Genomic DNA, 24,288 nt, shown 5'->3' with positions numbered 1-24,288 from the left:
GAAGGAATAACCAAAAGTCACAAGAGAGCAAGGCCTGGACTATAAGGAGGGGTGAGAAATGGTTTTGATGCCAATCTTGGTCAAAAAGTCTGTGACAAGGATGTTGTGGATTGGTGCATTCACGCAAATCTTCTGCATCTTTGGTTTCTCGCAAATAATTGACATCAAACTGTGCACTTATTGTCTATATAGACACACAACATTTGTTATCCGTGAAAGTCATTATTTGGCCAATCAACTCTGGTGTTCTGACGTCCTTATTCCTCTCACACTTCATTACTCACAGATTTCCTGCCTTCCTTGAATCTCTTATGCCACTCCAAAACTGATGCTCAATTCACGCAAGATGGTCCAAAAGCAGTCTAAAGTATTCCATACGTTTCTGTGACATTTTTTCCAACGTTAAAACGGAATTTTATTGCATATCATTTTTCTAAAATGTTCTCATGTCCAGATTGCATTTTTGAAATTCACCAGCTGTGATGATGTAGCTGTTCATTTGAACCTGAAATCATAAAAATTGGTCAGTCATATCATAAGATGTGTAGCAATAATATATTGAATTTTTAAGAGTTTACGATAATTTTAAATGCCTGAACAAAAAAGTCTGGAAACTTATGGAAATTATCAATTTACATCTCAAAAATTCACAAATGTATTGCAGATTTGTGGTCCCTCAGATTCCAGGGAAGATCAATTGTTATTTCTAGTGAGCAATCATGGATAAATGACTCCAAGTGAGTAACTAATAATTGTCCCCTCTCCTTCAAACTCTACAGCTCTGGAAAATTTGAGAGGATGGAAAGGCTAAGAAAAGATTAGCAGCATCCAGACCTTTGTTGGAAGGGTATGGAGAGTACTGGAATCCTGAGCTGATATTGTCACTCAAAATCCACAGAAAGGTTGCTGATTATTATTAGGTTGTTCCAAGTGCATACAGTGGCCCTGTTGTTTTTTACAGCGTCAACGACCACGGTTCTCCAAATTGTAGAGCCATGGTAATCTCGGGAAGACAAGACGGTAGTTTCCCATTGCTTTACGTCTTGATTCAGAGGTATATCTCTCCACGTGAGTTAAATTCGCCTTCAGATACTAACCTGGAAATTGCTACGACTCGGCATGGTACATACAGTGCCTTCCCAAATCGTCACCCATCTGGTACTTGCAAGGCTCATCATTGCTTAACTGCGGTGATCCGGTGAGAACCAGTGTGTTAACTTGATTATGCCGTATAACCAAGTAATAACAAAAAAATATTAATCCTCAAAATAAATACCATCATTTTCCAAGACTTTCTTCCATCGATCTGCAAATTTTCGGATCTGGTCAAAGTGCCATTCAGCTGGTTTCAAATCAAAGAATTCTTGACAGGCTTCCTCAACTTCATCAAACGAGTTAAATCGGCAGCCGTTCAGAAAGTTTTGCATTGATCAGAAAAGACCGTAATCGGATAGAGCACAGTCAGGACTGTAGGTTGGAAGGCGCAAAACCTCAACGCCACTCAGCTCTTCAAATTTGTCTTTGGTCTTCCTGGGGGTGTGTGGCTTGGCAGTAACAAAGCAAAACTTGCAGCTCAGTTTTATCAATTGCCATCTGGAATAGAAAGATGAAAACCATTATTACAATATAAATGCAAAAAAAAAAAATTTTGCATAAAAATTCAATTTCTTACATGTTTACAAACTTTTGAGACAACCTAATATTAGTGATCTGTCCCGCAACAGGGATATATTCGTCTGATGTAGCTGAGTGGTTTTGGCTGCTTTAGAGTAATAATCTAGTAAGTTCCCATACTGAACGAATGTTCGTGATCAAAGCTGGTGTATCTTTAGCGTGAGGTTTGCCGCACACTATTCGACATCTCCATCAGGCAGCTCTACCAGTCAGTATTTATGGCTTAACCAGCCAATCATATTCTTGTGAGGAGGAATCTGGATTAATCTATATCCATTACATCAATTAGCAACAAGAACACAATGATAAATCGCTGCTGTGCGAACATCGAATTAGTTGCAATGATGATAGAAAGTTGCAGAGGGTACTGGAAATCTTGGGGGATGCTTTCTTTCTTCTTTTTTTTTACACAAGAAAATAACGATAAAGCAGAGACAGGCTCGCAATGTCCCTTCTGTGGGAAAGAGGTTGCAGGGAAGAGAAAAGGGACTTCCCCACTAAGCTACGAAGTCTATTTTGAAGGCAGGATAAGCTGCTTCTAGCAGCTCCTGCCCAGATGTGGCAACAGTACTCCATCGTTGGCTGTGCCTGGCTTGTATCTAGGTAGAAAATTGCATCAGGAGTGAGATATCTACTGGAGTGGTAGAAGGATCTCACTATTTTTCCAGCGACCTTGGCAATAGATTTGATATATGTGTTCCATTTCCGGTCAGGAGTAAAGGTCAAGCCCAGAAGCTTGTGAAAACAAGACGAGAGCCAGAAGCTTTGTTTTAGATGCATTAAAAGTAACTAGCCACCACTTTCCCATTGTACCACATGTTCAAGATCAGAGGAGAGAGAATCAGAGAGAATTTGGTTGTTTACGGTCTTTGATGTGCTACCATAGATTGTGGTGTTATCAGCATAAATGTCTGCGAATGATGTAAGGATATGATTTGGAAGATCATTAATATAGATCGGGAAGAGAGTTGGGCCCAGGATGGACCCCTGAGGGATTCCAGCATTAATACTGAGAGCTTCTGATTTCTGCCCATCAACCACTACTCTTATGAACCTATCAGAGAGAAATGATGTAATAATTAAGACATTTCCAGCTATACCACACAAGCCTTTTAATAGTAACTGTAGTCATTTTGGTCATTAGAGTCTTTCATTGGGCAGCCAACCGATGGCTCTGGGTGACATACCATCAATTTGTTTACACTGCACCTTCTGGTAGTAGTCTCTCAGCAATCTTATACGGCACAATCATCTTGACATACCAGTTCTCGTCAGATCACCAAAGTTAAGCAACGTTGAGCCTGGCCAGTACTAGATGGGTGAGCATTTGGTAAGGCGAGGCGCTGTATGTACCGCGAGGTAAAATACCAGGTTGGGAAACTTGTGCAGTCTACTCTTTCCTCGGGGGTAGATGGGGCTCTCTTAAGCCGTGGTAGGCAACCCATCTAGTGATGGCATCATGCTAAAAAAAAATTGATAGCCCTGGCGAAGCATTAAGTATTCAGCTATGGACAAGATTTAAATTACACTACAAACTCATGTAGTGAGTTCAATCTCAGTTGCGGCCACGTTACATTTTTAGTAGTCTCCAATTATGATTATGGTGAAATCAAATAGAATCAAACGGGCTCGAAAATGGGTATTACATCTGTGTATGTGTAATATTTAATGAACTTTTATTTCCTGATTGAATATTGTACCACTGAAAATAAAATTTCTTATATAGGATTCACAATTTCAACATTTAAAAACCTTTTTTGAAAGACTGACAATTTTAGAAACCATCTTTGAAAAGACTGACAATTTTTGAAACCATCTTTGAAAAGACTGAAGGTTTTAAAAACCATCTTTGAAAAGACTGAAGGTTTTAAAAACCATCTTTGAAAAGACTGAAGGTTTTAAAAACCATCTTTGAAAAGACTGAAGGTTTTAAAAAGCATCTTTGTTAAGAGGAGACGCCTTTAAATTAACAAAATTAGATTAAGTATTCTTGAAGGCATTTAATCTATTAATAATATTTTATATTCATTTGATAATATTTGCAAATTTAAAATTTAAAAACTACCTCAGTCAAAGATGACCCACAGCAGGATGGGAAGCCCAAATCTATCGGCGTGAATTTTGAACAAATCTTTGGAAAAATTTTATAAAAAATTTCAAATGACACATCTTGGATTATTTAGATTATTGCTGTCATCTTGGTTGGTGTAATCTCTGACCTTCTTCATGTCTAGCGTGTCGACTTTGGAAATCTAAACAATTTCAAGACTAACCCTAAATACATGGGGGTAGATTCCCAGGTTCAACAAGATGCACATCAAAAAGGTTAGAAGTTACATAAAAAAAAAACATGAGAATAAGATTCAAGATGAGAACAGAAAAAATAAAACTGAAGAAAAAAAACATTGTCTTTTATGTATATGTAGACATAAAGTGTGACGGACGCTTCTGTATTATGTAAAAACAATGTATAAAAAAAAATGTAGGTTAAATCCAAAAATTCTGTACACAAAGTTAAGACACCGGAAGTGGATTTGGTTAAGCTAAAATATGAAACTGAAGTCATTAAACATGAAACGAAATACGAAACAATATGGAAATTATTTAAAAAAAGTATTTTAGTTTTAACACTTCTTGCGTTATTATGAAATGATGGAAAAAAGATAATAAACATCGATTTCGCAATTCAATTGAATAAAGCTACCTTGTTTATGATACATGAGCGGAGACCTGGCATTGCTCGGGAGTGTAGAGGTGTACTAAGCACATCCCGGCTGTGCACACTTGCTAATTTGCATACGTGCTCAAACGCTGCTGCCGCTAGTACCTTCATTAACCACTTATCCTTCTGTTGCTGCTGATATTTTCATATGCGCTCCGTTACACGTGGACTGTAATTATCTGGACCTACGACCTGTACATAAGTTTGTTTGTAAGGATACTGATGGTAGCTCATTCCCCATTCTCCAATAATTGATGGTTGTAAAAATAATTGTGAAATTGACAAAGAAATCTTGAGAAAAAACAAGAAACCGAGTAGACATGTGACTGGAAATACTCACAATTGTCAATCAGCTCTGTTTATCTTAAAAAAATTTCTTTCATTTTTTTTTCTTTTTTATTGTTTTTTTTTTTATTACTTTAAACTTTTGAGACTCCCATATTCTATCATGCCAATCGCTGGCAATTCCTGTCAAGTGTTCCCTTGAAAGGTTTCTCCTTTTCATTTTCATTCTGACAACTTGGCCTGAAGAAGCTTAGCCTAACGAGGTTGTAAAGGCTGTAACTGAAACATGTACGTACATATGTAGCTAAGCTTATAAAAAATATAAATGTATACTAAATTATATATATATTATAATTATATAATTATTATACTATCATTATTTGCTGTCAGATATTGATTGTAAAAGTGGCTGTTCATAGTTTGGTTGTTAGATTGAGATGTAGGGGAGGGTGCTACTCTATTTCCAGAATTACACCACTTACTCTTGATCGATACCTTATAATGCTGAGTGTTTAAGCAAGGGAGCATCTAGTACCAGTTTTTTTCTAATCTTTTGGTATGACTCCACCGAAGATTGAACCGTATTCTGAGCTCGTTAATGAAAACTTTAACCATTACACTAAATATGCCGACGTTGCTTATAAATAAAGTAAACAACGATTTACTTCATCTCCAAAATTCTGACGAAAGTTCATATTTTGAGTTATCATTTTAAATTTGATGCGAGAAAGAATTATATAATTGGTTCTTTACAAATTTGCCACAAGGTCAGTTTAAGGTGGGGTATGCAGCATTGTGACAATACTACGAAAAATTATTTGCGGATGTGGTATGAGCACCAGGGACTGTTTCAGATCCTCTCTCACAGTGGAGAGGTACTGTCATAAGATAGGAGTTCCCTTCTGAAATTGGGTTGGGTTAAAAAACGTATTATCGTAAACTGGAGCAATATGTTATGGATTTTTTTTTTTTAATTATTATCGACTTTTCTTACTTTTAGAAAAAAATTGGTTCTGAAAAAAACATTGACTTTATTTTTTACCTCAAGTGTTCAGATAATATTTTGAAAAAAAAAGTTTATAACAATTAAAAGAAGATATATCGATTATTTTATGAAGGAATCCATCATATACATATATATATATATATATATATATATATATATATATATATGTTAATATTCTGACGAGATAGAGAGATGAAAGAGGAACAAACCAAGTTATATGTCCATCAACGTTTCGTCTTTATTGGAAGACTTCTTCTGGATGAATAAATTGAAGAAAATAAAATAGCAGTACATTTGAAATTTTCACAACAAATATATTTTCAAATATTGTACTGGTATTTTATTTTCTTCAATTTCTTCATCCAAAAGAAGTCTTCCAATGGACATATAACTTGGTTTGTTCCTCTTTCATCTGTGTGTGTGTGTGTCTATATATATATAGTCATCCACATACAGTACTGTTTCGTAGCTCATCAGTGCAGCCAGACAAGCAACAACCTCAAGCCAGGATCAAAACCCGATCGCCCAAACGACAGAGCTTTTAACTGTTGCGCTATACGGCTGCTGCTATGCGGGCAGTGAATTAACAATGTTTTGACGTTGTCCAAAGTACCTAAGCTCAATTTGTTTATACAATACATCTCTGGCTTCATTAGCAAGGACCCAATCCATTCAGCTACCGTTAACGGCAAGAAATACCGTTGAAATTTAAACATTTATTTTTTAAATGTTTTTAACGTCTGTCAGAGTGATCTAATCATTATATGATGTTCTGCATATATGAACTAAATTGACCGACTTTTATTTCAACTGAAAGAGCTTAACGATAAGAAACGAGTTTCTTAAAGGGGCTGACATAATTATTTGTTTATAAAATAAATACCTACAGACAGTAGACATATATATGTATAGGTGAAAAATAGAAAATACAACCGAATAAATCTATAAAATGACAGTAAAAGAATGAAAAAAAAAATTAAGTCAACAGAGCTAAGTGTGTACTTTACCCAAATTTATTCAGGCTTTTTCAGGATACATCTTACAAGGAAGCACAATATTTATACAGTCAGTAGGAAAAAGTCTAAAATGTGCATTTAATTATGTTTTGTTTTTTTTTATTACAAGGGAGTGACCACTTATCAAGGCACAGAGGCCACTCCAGGATAAGGACCAATGAATGTAAGGTGGTAGTGTAGTAATCTTTAATGGTGTAGATTGGGTAGAATTTGGATTATTTAAGGGGACAGCTCAACAAGAACTTGTCTACATTAGACTTGAGGGCTACTGTATTGTAATCAGCTGGGAAGCAGGCCAGCGGAACAGTGTTCTACGGGTGGGCAGTTCCAGAAAAGAAGCTTTGTTCATGGACTCTGTATTTAGATTTAGGCACAGATAGAGAGTAGGGGAAATTGTTGAATGGTTGTAACTAGTTGAGTGTTTTTTGAAAGTTTGAAAAGGACCATATATTGGAGCTCAGACGAGCACTTGCCATGAAAATAATGATAGAGCAGTGACAGGCTCGCAACGTCTCTTCTGTAGGAAAGAGGTTGCATGAGCAGTTGAAAAAATATTTGAAAATGGAGAACAAGGCATTAAAAATGATTAAGTTCAGCATTTGCCCCCCCCCCCATTTAGCCCCAAAAGTCTTCAGAGGACATCAAATCCTGGTGAAAATTAACAAATGGTGCAGTTTTAGGCTTATTTAAATTTGAGTTCTGCACCACGCAAAAAAAAAAAAAATGACTAAGTCCATCATTTGACCCCTCCCCATTTCCCCCATTTAGCCTCAAAAGTCCCCAAGACCTCAACATATTTAAATTTGAGGTCAGCACCATGCAAAACTGCTAAATAGACATACACATTAAATTTTGGACAAATATGGTAAAATAGTCCCAAAAATGGAGTGTTTTTATTAGCCCTAATAGAGCCCCTGGGGCACACCCAAGAGTTATCGCGAAGTATAGACAAACAAAATTATATAGAAATCAGTTACAAATTCTCAGAAAGTTTTATAAAAATCCAAGGCATCAATTTTTTTAATAAGCACAAAAATGTCAATTTTAGCCATTTTAACCCGAAAGGCACCCCTAGGTGTGTGTGGGGGGGGGGGGGGTAGAAATTGAAAAATAAAAAGAGCAAGTGATTAATGTGAGATAGGCATATTTGCTAGCGTTGGGATGATTAATCGAAATCGGGAATCAGAAAAATCAGAACTTTTTGGGGTATTGGAATCGGAAAAATTTGTGACTATTTTCCAATGCCAAAAACGATTCCTTTAATAATCTTGTATTTGATTTTGTTTTTAACAAAATCCTCCACTACTGGTTCTTTACTAACTCAGTGTTTGAGATATCAAGAACTTTAATGGAACATTCGAATATCTACGCATCTCATATAGGGTTCAAGTGTTACTCCCATGTAGTGGGCTCCTTGATTTCTGAGAACTTCAACTGAAAAAAATAAAACAAAGTAGTAATAATAAATTGATGGGTATTCATTGATTTTAAAGTATCAGTAAAACTAAAATATATATCTCACCTCACCACGAGTGTTTTTAACGTTTGAGAAAATATATGCACATTTAACACGCTTTTATGGTAAAGGCATCGGTAATTGTATAGGAATTGAGAATTTAATAAGGAATTGGTAATTGTATCGGAATCGGAAATTTAGTGCGGAATCAGTAATTGTCTCAGAATCAGGAATTTAGTACGGAATCGGTAATTGTCTCGGAATCTGTAATTTAGTATGGAATCAGGAATTGTATCGGAATTGGGAATTGTTTCGGAATATGTAATTTAGTATGGAATCAGGAATTGTATTGGAATTGGGAATTTAGTACGGAATCGGTAATTGTCTCAGAATCTGTAATTTAGTATGGAATCAGGAATTGTATCGAATTGGGAATTTAGTGTGGAATCGGGAATTGATTCAGAATCAGGAACACTATTGGAATCATCCCATCATTAATATTTATGTTGAACATCATACTCTCATATTTTTTTCACTTCTGTACATTTTGGACTGTTGCTCTTACTATCCGTGGCTATATAGATAAATACTTCGTGTTTCCTTACAAGATGTATCTCGAAAAAGCCTGAATCAATTTGAATGAAATATCAATTAATTTCGATTTCATGGTGTTCCACTTAAATTGTCTTTGCTTTATTCTTAAATTCAATGTATAGCTAAAATGAATTTAGATAATTGTAAATCTTCTGCCTTGCTCTGAAGAAAATAAAATTGAAATTTTGGAAACGTGCGTAAACACAAATATTGTCAGTCATTTTTTTTTTTTTTTTTCAGAGCATAATCATTGCAAAATAACGAACATATAAGTTTTCATTCTACTTAGTCATTATATATATACACACACATATATACTGTACAATATTATATTTAATATTGTTATATTATACAATGGACACGTGCATGTGTGTGTGTGTGTATATATATATATATATATATATATATATATATATATATATATTATACAGTGTATATATGTATAGGCATAAATACATATATGTATACACACATATATATTATGCAATGTATATATGTATACATACAAGTGGAATATATTTCTCCAACAATTTTTGAAGTTTTAAATTTAATTTTTTCAAATTTTCACAATCATTTTTTTTTTTATATATACATTTCTATGAGAAACATTCAAATTTTGAAACTCATTTTTAAAAATTCATTTTTTTTTTTCAATTTTCAAAACGTACAAAATTTTCTCAGTACAAGGAAATCTCTTTGTTTTACCGGAACAATTTACGTTTTAAATTGCATTTTTTGTGAAAAATTAAATTCAGTTTTTTTTTTATTTATTTGTTTGTATTTTTAATTTTATTTTGTTTTAGAACATTTTTAATTCTTAACCATTTGATTTATTCCTGTTTGTTTTTTTTTATATAATTATTTAATTGGTTTAACACTTGTATCCTCCTCATCCTCCTCTCCTCCCCCTCTGCATGTGCCTGTGACATAGTCTCACAAGTCGTCCGTAACCGCATGTCACCTCTCGCGTCTGTCGGAATGCCTGCTTCTAACCTTGCATCTTGCGTGCTTGCCTGTCATGTATATTCATCTAACCTCATTGGGGATAATTGTATAAACAATTTTTTTTTTCTTCATTTATAATAATTTTTATCATTATTATCATATCTATTTTCAAAAAAAAATTTTTTTTTTAATTAAGTTTGTTTATTTTTCTGAAAAAAAAAATTGATAACATTTCCATTTTGTATTTTTTTTTTTTTTTTTTAATTATTTCAATCAAATTTTCATTTTTATTTTTTTCATTAAACAGAGCTGGTTTACCACAAATTGTAAATATACTATATTTAATTTGGCAACATATTTACAACACATACAATATATATACAACACATACAACAGAGATAGTTTACCACAAATTGTAAATATACTTTATTTAATTTGGTAACATAAACAACTAGTGGGATCCGTGGAAATTCCACAGTTGCATACTAACTGTGGCTTTTGTCCTCTAAACTTTGACCTCTTTCTATTGTGTCAGACATTGACATTTAAAATTAATTGAGGTTTGTTATTGTCTATTCCTTTTGTTCTAAATATTTAATGTTTATTTGTCTCAAACTGCCTACCCTAAATATCTATTGCATATTTATCTAGCAAACCTACTTGCTAGCTGTCGTAGGGCCCCTTTCTCTTACTCTAGAGCACTCTCTTAGTAGGAAAGGGTATGACGGAATAAAGTAATAACATAATTGTTTTCTCATCGATAGGCCAGTAATAAAGTTTCTATCTTGCCTTCATGTCATTTATAAATTATGTACCTATAAATTATAAGTAAAAATGAATCCATAATTTTTTATCATTTAAATTTTTTTTTTTAAATAATTCAAATTCATGAGACAGTTTTAGAAATAAACTAGTAGAATGCCTGTCCATTGACTGGTACAAGCAATAAATAAAGCATTAGTTATAAATTAAAATTTTTTTTTTTTGTTTTGTTTTTTTTTTGCGGGAGGGATATTGGCAACATTAACAACAAATTAGCGTGATCCATAGAAATTCCATAGTTATTATTACACCATCTTTGACATCTTTTGAACTAGGGGTGAAGCCTGGTAATATATGTACAAACATGAAATTGCTTTAGCATATTAATATATACTTGCGTGATCCGTGGAAATTCCACGGAATGGGAAATATATTTAATCAACAAGTATGTTTTGATGAAGCTGATATTTTTCTTGGTAGCGCAAAAAAATTAATTTTTTGGACAGAAAAAACCAATAACATGCAGCAAATATTGGTTTATTAACATTTCTATGAAAATAGTGTCCATTGTATTTTTGTATATTCTATGGAATATACAAAAATAATAGAAAGTAATATTGTGCTACATAGTTCAATACAAATAACATTGTAAGATATAATCTTTAATTTACTTCTTCAGTCTAGCACCTTTTGGCAGACAATGTTCTTTTATTGCCCTGTTTGTTTCGAATGTTCCCTTTTTATGCAACGTTTTGCTGACTATCCTTCGGTGAAGAACCCCTGTGAATTTAAATTACTATGAGTTCCTTTTTCACACCATTAAAACAATGATCACATATTAGCATTATAATGATATTCGAAAACGAGGCTACATCATTATTTAATTTGACAACACCAATAACAAACTAGCTGAATCCATGAAAATTCTACAGTCCTCTAAACTTTGATCTCTTTCTATTGTGCCATACATTGATGCTTGAGATAAGCTGAGGTTTCTTACTGTCTATCGTTTAGACATTCCTTTTGTTCCAAATATTTAACTGTTTCAAACTGCCTACCCCAACTTTTTAATGTGTATTGCATATTTATCTAGCTAACCTACTAGCTAGCTGTCGTAGGGCCCCTATCTCTTACACTAGAGCACCCTCCTAATGGGATAGACAATAATTAAATAAAGTAATAACATAATTCTTTTCTCATCGATAGGCGATTAATAAAATCTCTTCCCCCATGTCATTTTTAAATTATGAACCTATAAATTAAAAAAAATTAATTCATAATTTTTATCATTTAAAAAATTTTTTGGAAATAATTAAAATTCATGAGACAGTTTTAGAAATAAACTAGTAGAATATCCATACTACAATAAATAAAGCAATAGTTATAAATTTTAATGTTTTTTTTTGTCTTTTTTAGCTGGGGGGGGGGGGTATGGTACAGTTTCAGTGGTAATTCCCCTTCCCCTCCCAATGGTCAAATTTAAAAAAAAAAAAAAGCATAAGCGTACATAGGTTTTGTATATAACTGGTTCATAGGTTTATTTTACAGGGTGTCTCACTTAAAAGTAGCCCAGAAAATGTATATACATATATATGACGACCCACTTAAAAGTAGCCCAGAAAATGTATATACATATATATGACGACCCACTTAAAAGTAGCCCAGAAAATGTATATACATATATATATGACGCCCCACTTAAAAGTAGCCCAGAAAATGTATACACATATATATGACGACCCACTTAAAAGTAGCCCAGAAAATGTATATACATATATATGACGACCCACTTAAAAGTAGCTCAGAAAATGTATATACATATATATGACGACCCAGTAGTAGAGAGGAGGAACATTCTTTTATTGTTTAAATTACCTGTAGTGTTATAAAAGATGTTGGAAGTGCTCCCCGTTGACATCTACACATTTCCGGACACGTTTAACAACGTTTGCAGATAATACCTGGTGATCCTCCTGATCGCGTTGGTAATGTTCTCCTTTAGTTAGTCTAGATTGTGAGGATTATTTGCATAAACTTTTTTTTAAAGTCCCCCAAAGATAAAAATCACATGATGACAAGTCCAAGGAATGTGGTGGCTTATTATTCTCTCTTCCGTAAACATGTCATGAACTCATGTCAGTGATCTGTGGAACGTGTGACATGTAGCGCCATCTTGAAATTGGAAAAAAAATTGCATTTTGTCTTGTGTTGTCATTTGGTCGTGAAGAGAAAGATTAGAAACGTTGGGCTACTTTTAAATGGGCCACCGTGTATTTTTGTAAAAATTACTTTTAACTATAAATAATTTTCTACTTGATGAATTTTCGTAATTTTTGGATATATTACTATTTTCGACATGACAATTAAGTAAGTACTGTTTTTTTTTTTTGCTTAAAACAGCATATTTATAAAACCGATATGTCAATTAACTTAACAAACACCATAAAAACTTAAAGAAAATATACAGAAAATCAAAATATATATGTAATCATACAACATATAAAAACTTATATAAAATATACAAAGCAAAATGTAAAATGGCATAAAATTTCATGCAATCATGATGAGGGCGCAAGGAAACAGTCACCATTTTGAAAAAAATAAATAAATAAGCTATCCGACTAATTGGAACAAAAATTGCATTTTTTTTTTTTTTCCTAGTAAAATTTCAAAATAAATATTTTATGTTTGATACGTTCTGTATGCCACCATACCACTCAAAAAATATTCAAATTTAAAACTAATGCTACATTTATTGATTATACCCGTCCAGTTTAATTGTTTAAATTCTATTGCATCCGGCTTATTTAGTTTTTCGATTTTGATATCCTTCGATTATGAACAAAGGCAGAAGATAACTTGGAGACTTTAAAAAGCAAAATTGAAAATCCAACTTTTAATTTTATTCATTTATTTTTTTTTTTTTGGTTTAATTTTATTTAGTTATTTTTATTTAATAATTTTATTTGGTTATTTTGATTTAATAATTTTATTTGGTTATTTTGATTCAATAATTTTATTTGGTTATTTTGATTCAATAATTTTATTTGGTTATTTTGATTCAATAATTTTATTTGGTTATTTTGATTCAATAATTTTATTTGGTTATTTTGATTCAATAATTTTATTTGGTTATTTTGATTCAATAATTTTATTTAGTTATTTTTATTCAATAATTTTATTTGGTTATTTTGATTTAATAATTTTATTTGGTTATTTTGATTTAATAATTTTATTTGGTTATTTTGATTTAATAATTTTATTTGGTTATTTTGATTCAATAATTTTATTTGGTTATTTTGATTCAATAATTTTATTTGGTTATTTTGATTCAATAATTTTATTTGGTTATTTTGATTCAATAATTTTATTTGGTTATTTTGATTCAATAATTTTATTTGGTTATTTTGATTCAATAATTTTATTTGGTTATTTTGATTTAATAATTTTATTTGGTTATTTTGATTTAATAATTTTATTTGGTTATTTTGATTTAATAATTTTATTTGGTTATTTTGATTTAATAATTTTATTTGGTTATTTTGATTTAATAATTTTATTTGGTTATTTTGATTTAATAATTTTATTTGGTTATTTTGATTTAATAATTTTATTTGGTTATTTTGATTTAATAATTTTATTTGGTTATTTTGATTTAATAATTTTATTTGGTTATTTTGATTTAATAATTTTATTTGGTTATTTTGATTTAATAATTTTATTTGGTTATTTTGATTTAATAATTTTATTTGGTTATTTTGATTTAATAATTTTATTTGGTTATTTTGATTTAATAATTTTATTTGGTTATTTTGATTTAATAATTTTATTTGGTTATTTTGATTTAATAATTTTATTTGGTTATTTTGATTTAATAATTTTATTTGGTTATTTTGATTTAATAATTTTATTTGGTTATTTTGATTTAATAATTTTATTTGGTTATTTTGATTTAATAATTTTATTTGGTTATTTTGATTTAATAATTTTATTTGGTTATTTTGATTTAATAATTTTATTTGGTTATTTTGATTTAATAATTTTATTTGGTTATTTTGATTTAATAATTTTATTTGGTTATTTTGATTTAATAATTTTATTTGGTTATTTTGATTTAATAATTTTATTTGGTTATTTTGATTTAATAATTTTATTTGGTTATTTTGATTTAATAATTTTATTTGGTTATTTTGATTTAATAATTTTATTTGGTTATTTTGATTTAATAATTTTATTTGGTTATTTTGATTTAATAATTTTATTTGGTTATTTTGATTTAATAATTTTATTTGGTTATTTTGATTTAATAATTTTATTTGGTTATTTTGATTTAATAATTTTATTTGGTTATTTTGATTTAATAATTTTATTTGGTTATTTTGATTTAATAATTTTATTTGGTTATTTTGATTTAATAATTTTATTTGGTTATTTTGATTTAATAATTTTATTTGGTTATTTTGATTTAATAATTTTATTTGGTTATTTTGATTTAATAATTTTATTTGGTTATTTTGATTTAATAATTTTATTTGGTTATTTTGATTTAATAATTTTATTTGGTTATTTTGATTTAATAATTTTATTTGGTTATTTTGATTTAATAATTTTATTTGGTTATTTTGATTTAATAATTTTATTTGGTTATTTTGATTTAATAATTTTATTTGGTTATTTTGATTTAATAATTTTATTTGGTTATTTTGATTTAATAATTTTATTTGGTTATTTTGATTTAATAATTTTATTTGGTTATTTTGATTTAATAATTTTATTTGGTTATTTTGATTTAATAATTTTATTTGGTTATTTTGATTTAATAATTTTATTTGGTTATTTTGATTTAATAATTTTATTTGGTTATTTTGATTTAATAATTTTATTTGGTTATTTTGATTTAATAATTTTATTTGGTTATTTTGATTTAATAATTTTATTTGGTTATTTTGATTTAATAATTTTATTTGGTTATTTTGATTTAATAATTTTATTTGGTTATTTTGATTTAATAATTTTATTTGGTTATTTTGATTTAATAATTTTATTTGGTTATTTTGATTTAATAATTTTATTTGGTTATTTTGATTTAATAATTTTATTTGGTTATTTTGATTTAATAATTTTATTTGGTTATTTTGATTTAATAATTTTATTTGGTTATTTTGATTTAATAATTTTATTTGGTTATTTTGATTTAATAATTTTATTTGGTTATTTTGATTTAAGTCGTTAGAGAGGGAAGTATAAAGAAGGGTGTTTTCTTTTATTTTTTGTTTTATAAGTCTATATATATATATATATATATATATATATATATATACTAGTAGGGGTGGGAGGCGCCTGACTTTGCCCGAGCGTAAAATACGTTTAAATATGATATTTTAATTTGTCCAGATTTTGTATATATTATTATAGAGTCGTGATTTAAAAAAAATTTTTTTAAAAGTATTTGGATGCCATCTGCTAGAATCGAAACCGAAACTGTAGCATTCAAAGCTAGTGACGTTAGCACTGTATCAACGTGACACACATATGAACTGCGAATTTTAGTTTTGGAGGAGATAGAGTTTGAAAATATGGAGACAGACAGACAGACATATATCCGTTTATATATTAGATTTAGTCATATATATTAATTGTTAAATATATTTAATATGTTAGTAGCATTAATTAATTGAACTTAATTACATATAAAAAGGCAACAGAAAAAAAGCCCCTTTAACAACAACAACAAAATTGATCCTGATGACAATCAATGATCGAAAGAGCTAGAGGAAAATAGCTGACAAAAGATTACTTGACAACCTAATAGACAACGTACCAACTGAAATGAGAAAAATGTCCACAGATCGAGAAAATCAACAGAAAAATAGGTAAATTTTTATATTAAGTCCACCTTCACAATTTTTAACATGGGAAGGTTGGAGGGGGGGAGGGGTATATTCAGAAACCAGTTCTTAACATTTTTAAGAAAATTGTGGAGGTGGGTGGACCTATTTGTTTATCGTGCACATACAAATATGATCACCAGTGAATTACTGTGCATATCTCCAAAACTAGTTGTCTCTGAAAAATTTAAATGAGATTTTCTTATTCAGCATCGTCAAAAACCTATAAAAGTCATAATATTAAAGGAAATTGTGGAAGAGGACCTGATGTAAAATGATACCGAAAAATATATGTACAAGATTCAAGCAAGGACACCTACACAGGGCTTTATAATCATTAAGATAACCTAGTTTGATAAATTTCTTGCTTTTCTTGCGACCACCTATTTAAATAGTTGCATAACTATCTCAATGAAAATGATTATAAAACACAAAATATCAAAATATAAAATTTACATAAAAATAAAATACTGTTGTCAATATTAGATAAAATATATTTGCAATATGCAATGTGGTAAAAAAAAAATCATTTGAAACTTATTTTCTCTGTGTGTGCATTCATATATATATATATATATATATATATATATATATGAATGAATGAATGAGACTTCTGAACTTTCAGAATTTTTTTCTGGACAATTGAGCACAATTGTATTTGGTGTTTGTTAACATAACGTTCCGGCTGATCTATTCTCTGGCCTTATTTAAGAATCTTACCTTACAAACGAAAAACATTTTTATTTATTTTTATTAAATCTCATATTATGCTTCTTTTTTTTTTTTTTAAATATTTTTTTATTTTATTGATATTTTTAAATATATTTTTTATTAATTTAATCATTGCTCTGATATATAAAAAAAAAAATTACCATCTAAATTAGAAATTCTATAATTTTGATGGAGAGAAACAGAGAAAGATGTTTTATTTGTGAGTGGGTGTATTAAAAAACTATATATTACAATGTTTATTGGGCATACCCAGGTTTCATCGAACTGGTCATGGCGGATAGAAACCAGCTAGAACCTATGATTGAGCACTTGATTATTTTTTCAACTAACTTATGATGTGTATATATATATATATATATATATATATATATATATATATGTATATGTATATATAATATTCGTAGTCATCGACATACAGTCCTGTTTTGTTGTATAACAACTCAGTGCCGCTAGATTAGCACCTCTCCCAAGCCGAGGATTGAACCTAGAACCATCGCGTTGACAGTCAGCAGTTCTACCGATTGACCCACAGGAGTGGTGCCCTTAAATTATCTCGCCAAATGTTTATTTAAACAAACATTTGTCCACCACTTTTACAGTGCTCTAACCGCTTGTTTATAAACAAACAGTGCACAAATTAATTGAAAAAAATAATCAAGTATGTATATATATATATATATATATTATACTTGATTATTTTATATCAGGTAAACACTACATCCCTTTGATTTCATTAAATATATATATATATATATATATTTAATGAAATCAAAGAGATGTAGTGTTTACCTGATATACGCAATAGTAAACTTCAAACTAATATAAATAACAATATTTATATATAGAAAGTATAATTTGCTGATTTTTTTCTGTCCTCTGGTGAGAAGAATAGCAAAAATAGCATTCTTTGAAACTCCACGGAATAAGGACCTTTTGGAGTATTCAGTTGAACAATAAATTTCGATTGTAAAGTTCAACTTACAACGTTCAAACTTAGTATTAATTGTCTTTCTCTTTTATTTATATATATATATATATGAAGATAAAACACATAATATACCATATGAAATGTCAGGGAGACACAATTCATGAAAAACATGTAAGAAAGGAAAATGTAAGAAAAGAAAAAACAAACACAGGAGGACATAAATCGATGGTGCCTGTTGCAGTGGCCTAATTGATAGAACTACTGACTATAAACTCCATGGTTGTTGGTTCGATCCTAGGCTTGGCATGGGTACTTGTTTAGCCACACTGAAGAGCTGCAATACAGTGAAACGTTCTGTGGATAACACATATATATTAATGTGCGTGTTTGTGTAGTTATAGTTTTTAGAGATAACTTTATAAATATTACAACATAAATTAAGAAAAGGTAAATGCGCACATAATTTCAGGCAGTCTCTTTTTGACCTAATAATTAACTCACCCGAGTACAGGCTCGGTAGTCAGGTGTGAATTCTCTTATCGTCAGCCACACTGATGAATTTATTCCAGGTTGAAAAATATTCAAAAGATTTGAATCATTGAATACCAACAAGGGTCGTTGTTAGTGTTCAATCAAAGACAGCAAATTTATAACTTTTTTTTAATTTTCTTCTTGTAAATATAGTCATATCTTGCTATGATGTGCAAACCGTTTCGATCATTATTGATTTAATCAGGCAAGAAAAAATTTTAAAATTAAAATGTTTAAAAACTTTTTATCCGTTAAGAAAAGAAGGAGAGGGTTAAAAGTTTGTTGGTGGGGAAGACGTATGAAAAATTAGCGGGAGTTAAAAGAAAGAGTGTGAGAGAGAAAAGGAAAGGATATAGAGGGAGGGGGGGTTAAGTCATGTATATATATATATATATATATATATATATATATATATATATATATAACATCAAAAGGTGGAGGAAGTGAGGAGGCATGGCTTTGGAAATCTTTTTACCCAAATACGGTGTATGTTAAAAATATACCTTTTGTTGTAAAAATCTAATGGATAAACATCTGAAGAAGTTGGTGGGGACAGAATATTTTTATGGACACATAAATCGTAAAATTGCCTACCCACTAATGAAACAGCTGTAATGGAAAAAAATCCAGGAAATAAACGAAGGTTATAAAAAAGAAAACGTGAGTCTTTGAATTTTCAACAGAATTTTACACTATATATATATATATATATATATATATATATATATATATATTTATATTTTTATGGGTACATGATTTCATAAAACATTTTAATAACACTGGGCACAGTGCCATTATTAATTGTTGAGATTTTTTTTTAATTATTTTTATAGTTTAACCATATATTATTAAAGAAAAATTTTACAAAGAAAGGAAGCCAAAGGCTAATACACTTCTAAAATATATTTTTTCTTTCCTTTTTTTTCTCTTTAGTTTTAATTCAACATTTAAAAAGATAAATTAGACAAAAGGAGGTAAATAAGGGGTGAGGAAGAAAAAAAAACTTATCAAAACGTCTTTGGTGGACACTTCTCAAAAGGAACGTCGGCAACTGAACGGAAGGAGAACATCATTTAAAAATGTCAAAAAAAAAAAATATATATATTTTTTTTTTTTGACGTTTTTAAATGATATATATATATATATATATATAAATAAATAAATGTTTAGAGGTACAGAATTTATATATAGTTTTAAAAATAATAGGTGGAAGTTTCTCGAGAGCTCTTTCGACTATCATCTTGTCAGGAGAAAATCGATAGCGAACAAAATAATATTGTGTCGAAAAATAAAGAGTTCTAATCGGGAACTTATTAAATGTGCCAAAAGTACGGGGACACTAAATAAATTTATTTACGTTTTAAAACGATTAAAATATTGGCACAACGAAGGAGAAAAAAAAAAAAAAAGCGGGAGAAAAGATTCAAAGTTCCCCAAAGAGAAACAATGCGTTTGATGTTTCTTTTTGCCGGCACAAAGAAGGTTGACGCACCGCAATAGAGACAGACTCCAAAATCTTTAAATGGTTTTTGGAGTCTGCTCTATGTAGCACCTCGAACCAATCTATTTTATATCTATTGGCGCAGCACGGGTTGTCAACCAAATGCTGGCCAATAGCAGAGTCCAAGGCTGCAGAAGGAGGGAGACCACCAGACCCCATCCTCCCTTGTCTGATCTTTGATGGAACATGCTGGTTTATACGAGTCAAAAGGTGCAAGGATGTTCGCCCAACATAACCAGCATCGCACTTTTTAAATGTAAATAAATTTATTTAGTGTCCCCGTACTTTTGGCACATTTAATAAGTTCCCGATTAGAACTCTTTATTTTTCGACACAATATTATTTTGTTCGCTATCGATTTTCTCCTGACGAGATGATAGCCGAAAGAGCTCTCGAGAAACTTCCGCCTATTATTTTTAAAACTATATATATATATATATTAGAAAATAAACTGTGACCTGTTGAGTCACCTATTGCGTTTTGGTTAAATTGTTTCAATCACAGGGAAAAAGTGAGTTTGTAAAGCTAGTTAAATAGAGAAAAAGAATTAAAAATTAGCTACTTTTTTTTTGTTTGTTTACTATATATCTTCCCTTATTAAGTTTTAAATAGGATTACTACCTGTAGTGATACCGGTCACTATGCTATTGCCTCACTGACCACCTTACACTTACCAACCCTTATCCTCAAGTAGCCTTCAGGTCTTAATAAGCGATGATTCACTTGTAAAAAACAAAAACTCATCTCATATGGTGATATGTTTTAAGTTCGTTTTTATTATTAAAAAACTTCCTCAAAAATAAAGATGTTATTTTGAAATTTTTTGCAAAAGGAAAATGACAGTTGTGAAAGGTGTGTGGAAAGGAAAGGGAGTAAAAAAAAAAAATAGGATTTGATGCTTCTTTTTAAAAAAATTTCATAGAATAAGAAAGAAAGTTACTTTGTAATTAACACGAAATCCCCTGTCTCTTTCTTTTTCAATTCTATCTATCTATCTATCTATCTATCTATCTGGTTGGGGTCCTTGCTCGCTGTTAGAAAAGTCTGCAAATGACATTGGTCTTTATGTTAATGCGGATGAGGCAAAGTTTATGCCTTTTAATGCGGAGGGGGAGATCAAAGCTATAGAAAGAAAAACACTGAAAGAAGTCACTGAGTTTATGTACCTGAGCAGCAACATAGGTTCCACGAAGAGAGATATCAAAATTTGCATCTCAAAAACATGGCTGCATTGGATAAGTTGCGGTCAGTATGGACTTCAGAACGGACAAACTGAAAAGGCAGTTCATCAGAGCAATGGTGAAGTCTGTTCTTGCTTTTCAATTGAATTGAATTTACAGTTCTGAATTTTTAGAATTTTTGAGATGAGGGCTGATAATTTATATTGTATTTATTGAACTATTGTTCTCATCTTGAGTGTTATTTGTGCAACATTTCGGTCGGTAGCCTTCGACCTTCATCAGGCACGTTGGTTGTTAGTTACTGGCTCTGTAGATGATTTCATATTTTTGGAGTTGTAGCCAGTAACTTTTCTCTTCCCTTTACTTTTCCAAGATAACAACAACCAACATGTCTGACGAAGCTCGAAGGCTACACCGACCAAAACGTTGCACAAATAACAGTCGGGATGAGAACAATAGTCCGATATAAACAATTGAATTTATTTGATGGGAAAAGGTGGTAAAAATTTATGGAGAAATGAACACGTTAGTCCCGCACTTAAATCTAAATTTACCTTAAATTGTTGCATTGTTGTTGCATTTATTATTTCACTTTAAAGTTTATTCCAAGGCCCAGGGATTCTGATTGAGAATGCAACCCTCATTTGGTTCAATTGAAAACCAGCAGTGACAACTTATCCTTGAGTGGCCTCTTGGCCTTGATAATGTGGTGATGCCTGTGTAAAAAAAAAAAAAAAAAGGTTTAGTGTAGTGTTCGCATAGTCCTCTTTCTAATGAAGGAGTGAATAAAAGGTTCTCAAATTATGTTTGTTAATTTTCAAGGGAGATAATTTACAAGTGCAAAAAAAATTATATCAAAGTTATGGATTCAAAAAAGAACACTTAGAGCTAGATTAATAGCTGCTAGATGGCAAATAGTTTTTTGTTTTTGCTTTTGCGTGCGTTACATAAAATTTTGTTTGAAATATGGCAGTACAAAAATGCTGTTTTAGCGTTCTTCGTGCTTTGTGAAATTCTTTTTACGTTTCATACATATAATCATCAGCTACAGCGTTTTATGCTGCCACAGTTATAATACTGACACGAACAACATATTCGATTAATTAACGAATAATAAGACACAGGTAATTTGCAACTGTGCCTAAAACTAAGCACAAATTCCATGAAAAAAGTTTATTTCCTAGAACTGCCTGCTTATAGAGCTCTATACTGTGAGGCTACTTACCAACTGACTACAACATGGTTGTTTTCAAGCCCAATGTAAACAAGTTCTTATTAAGTCGTATTCTTAAATAATCAAATTCTAACCAATTTCCACCTCCTGACACTCATTAACTTTTATCCTTGAGTGGCCTACAGGCCTTGATAAGCAGTGACTCCCTTGTAAAGGAAAAAAAATTAACGATACCATGCGTACCAAACATATCAGCATAAAAAGTTAATTTGACTGTTCTCATTTGTCTGCCCTTTTCGTTTATTTCTACATTTTGTTGCGTTTTATTCTGCTCCAAGAAATAACTAGATCCATTGTGGCAAAGGTCGTAAATACAGATGTTAGATATTAGCAGGCAACCTCGGGAAGAAAAAAAAAACATTTGATGGGTTGCACACAGGCAAATGAATTCAATGTGAAGAATTTGGGGCTTTCCACGATTGTCTCAATGCCTCCATCAAGTCTCGAAAGACAAAGGATGCCCCCTGTAAGGGCGGCTGCACACGTAATTGCGAGGCAAGGGTTGCGCATTCCTCAACCACACCTCTCCTGAATCGGCACTGCATGAGTCCAGTGGCAAGGACAAGTCCAGGACGACTGGAAACAATGCCGAGATAAGCGGAGACACATACAGCACCTGGAAGTCTCAAATGGTCACCCATTTAGTACTGACCATGTTCAACGTTGCTTAACTTTGGTGATCCAACGGGAACCAGTGTCAATGTGATTGTCAATTGTCTAACGAAATGCATAATTTGACCCAGAAATATGTGATTAGATATCGGTCAAAAGGCTAAAACAATAGACAAAGGAAACATTAAACATTCCAATAGAAAAAGAATGTTTTTATAAATAAATCGTCACAGTCAGTTGTTCAGAGAGAGCGAGGCTGCATCACCATTTCTTCACCGCCCGACATCCGACACAACCATGCACCCCACCCCAGGCGCCTTCCAAAAATGTCAAAACACAGAGTAATAATTTATCACTGAAAAAACTGATTTGTTAGTGTGAAATGAAAGCAATATATTTTTTTGTAGATCAACTGTGTTGTGGTTTTTACTTCGCTGTCAGTGTGTGTATATATTTTGTACCAGCAACGAAAGTAGATGTTAACATTTATATAGATTGGACAAGCACATTTTGAACAACCGGCCACAGCGAATACATAACACAGAAAGTAGAATTACTGAAACAATTGGCATAGACAGACGCTAAGCATCCTTCTAACATTAAGCCTGTTTTGTTTTGTTTTTCTTTCTATCCATTTAGTTTAGTATATAGAGATTATATGTCATTACATAGACTTTCTTTTTTTTTTTTTTTTTTTTTTTGAGAAATGCCTGGGTTGTTAGTGGAACAGGTTTGACGATTTAAAACTTGAAATTTAGCAATGAAACCAGTTCATCGATAGCAATCACTAGGGCTATGACAAGAGAATACTCTTAGCATTGTTTTCACTATCGAGTATACGCAGTTTAACACAGTTAATCAATCGAGTACCACATCAGTCCATCTAAAAACATATAAGATATTAACTGATATATACTCGAGAGTCAAAATATGGAAAAGAGAATTCTCTTCTCATAGCCCTATTAATGACTGACATTAAAACATCTATAAGATGTTTTATTCTAGTGCAGTCCAACTTTCTTGACTGAAGCAATTTCATTTCAGTTAATTTAGTTTTTGTATAGTCTCTTATATCAATATCGAATAAATTTTGTCGTCAATAATTAACTCGTTTTAAGTTTTTTTTTGTAGCCAATATTTTTTTTTTATTCCTACTTTTTTTTTTTTAGGCATCACCACTTATCAAGGCCCAGAGGTCACTCCAGGATAAGGGTTAAAGCG

General features: G+C 30.8%; 1 protein-coding gene and 1 long non-coding RNA gene across 13 annotated transcripts in view; one reads left to right on the top strand and one right to left on the bottom strand.

The window, feature by feature from the left end:
• Window positions 1-24,288, top strand: part of LOC145261088 (septin-5-like) — a 494,396-nt gene that overhangs the window by 425,506 nt on the left and 44,602 nt on the right. The gene's annotated exons all lie outside the window — the stretch shown is intronic.
• Window positions 1,008-24,288, bottom strand: part of LOC145261089 (uncharacterized) — an 84,001-nt gene continuing 60,720 nt past the window's right edge. Inside the window, exons 2-3 of the long non-coding RNA XR_013864407.1 lie at window positions 21,776-21,937; window positions 1,008-1,593 (exon numbers count right to left, since the gene is read on the bottom strand). This is a non-coding gene — a long non-coding RNA (uncharacterized LOC145261089). The remainder of the gene's footprint in view (window positions 1,594-21,775; window positions 21,938-24,288) is intronic.

This window comes from Euprymna scolopes, chromosome 37 (genome assembly GCF_053919585.1).
Source record: "Euprymna scolopes isolate OS-2025 chromosome 37, ASM5391958v1, whole genome shotgun sequence".
Lineage (NCBI taxonomy): Eukaryota > Metazoa > Mollusca > Cephalopoda > Sepiida > Sepiolidae > Euprymna > Euprymna scolopes.
The sequence above is the reverse complement of the archived record's forward strand: the minus strand, read 5'-3'. Positions and strand labels throughout refer to the sequence as shown.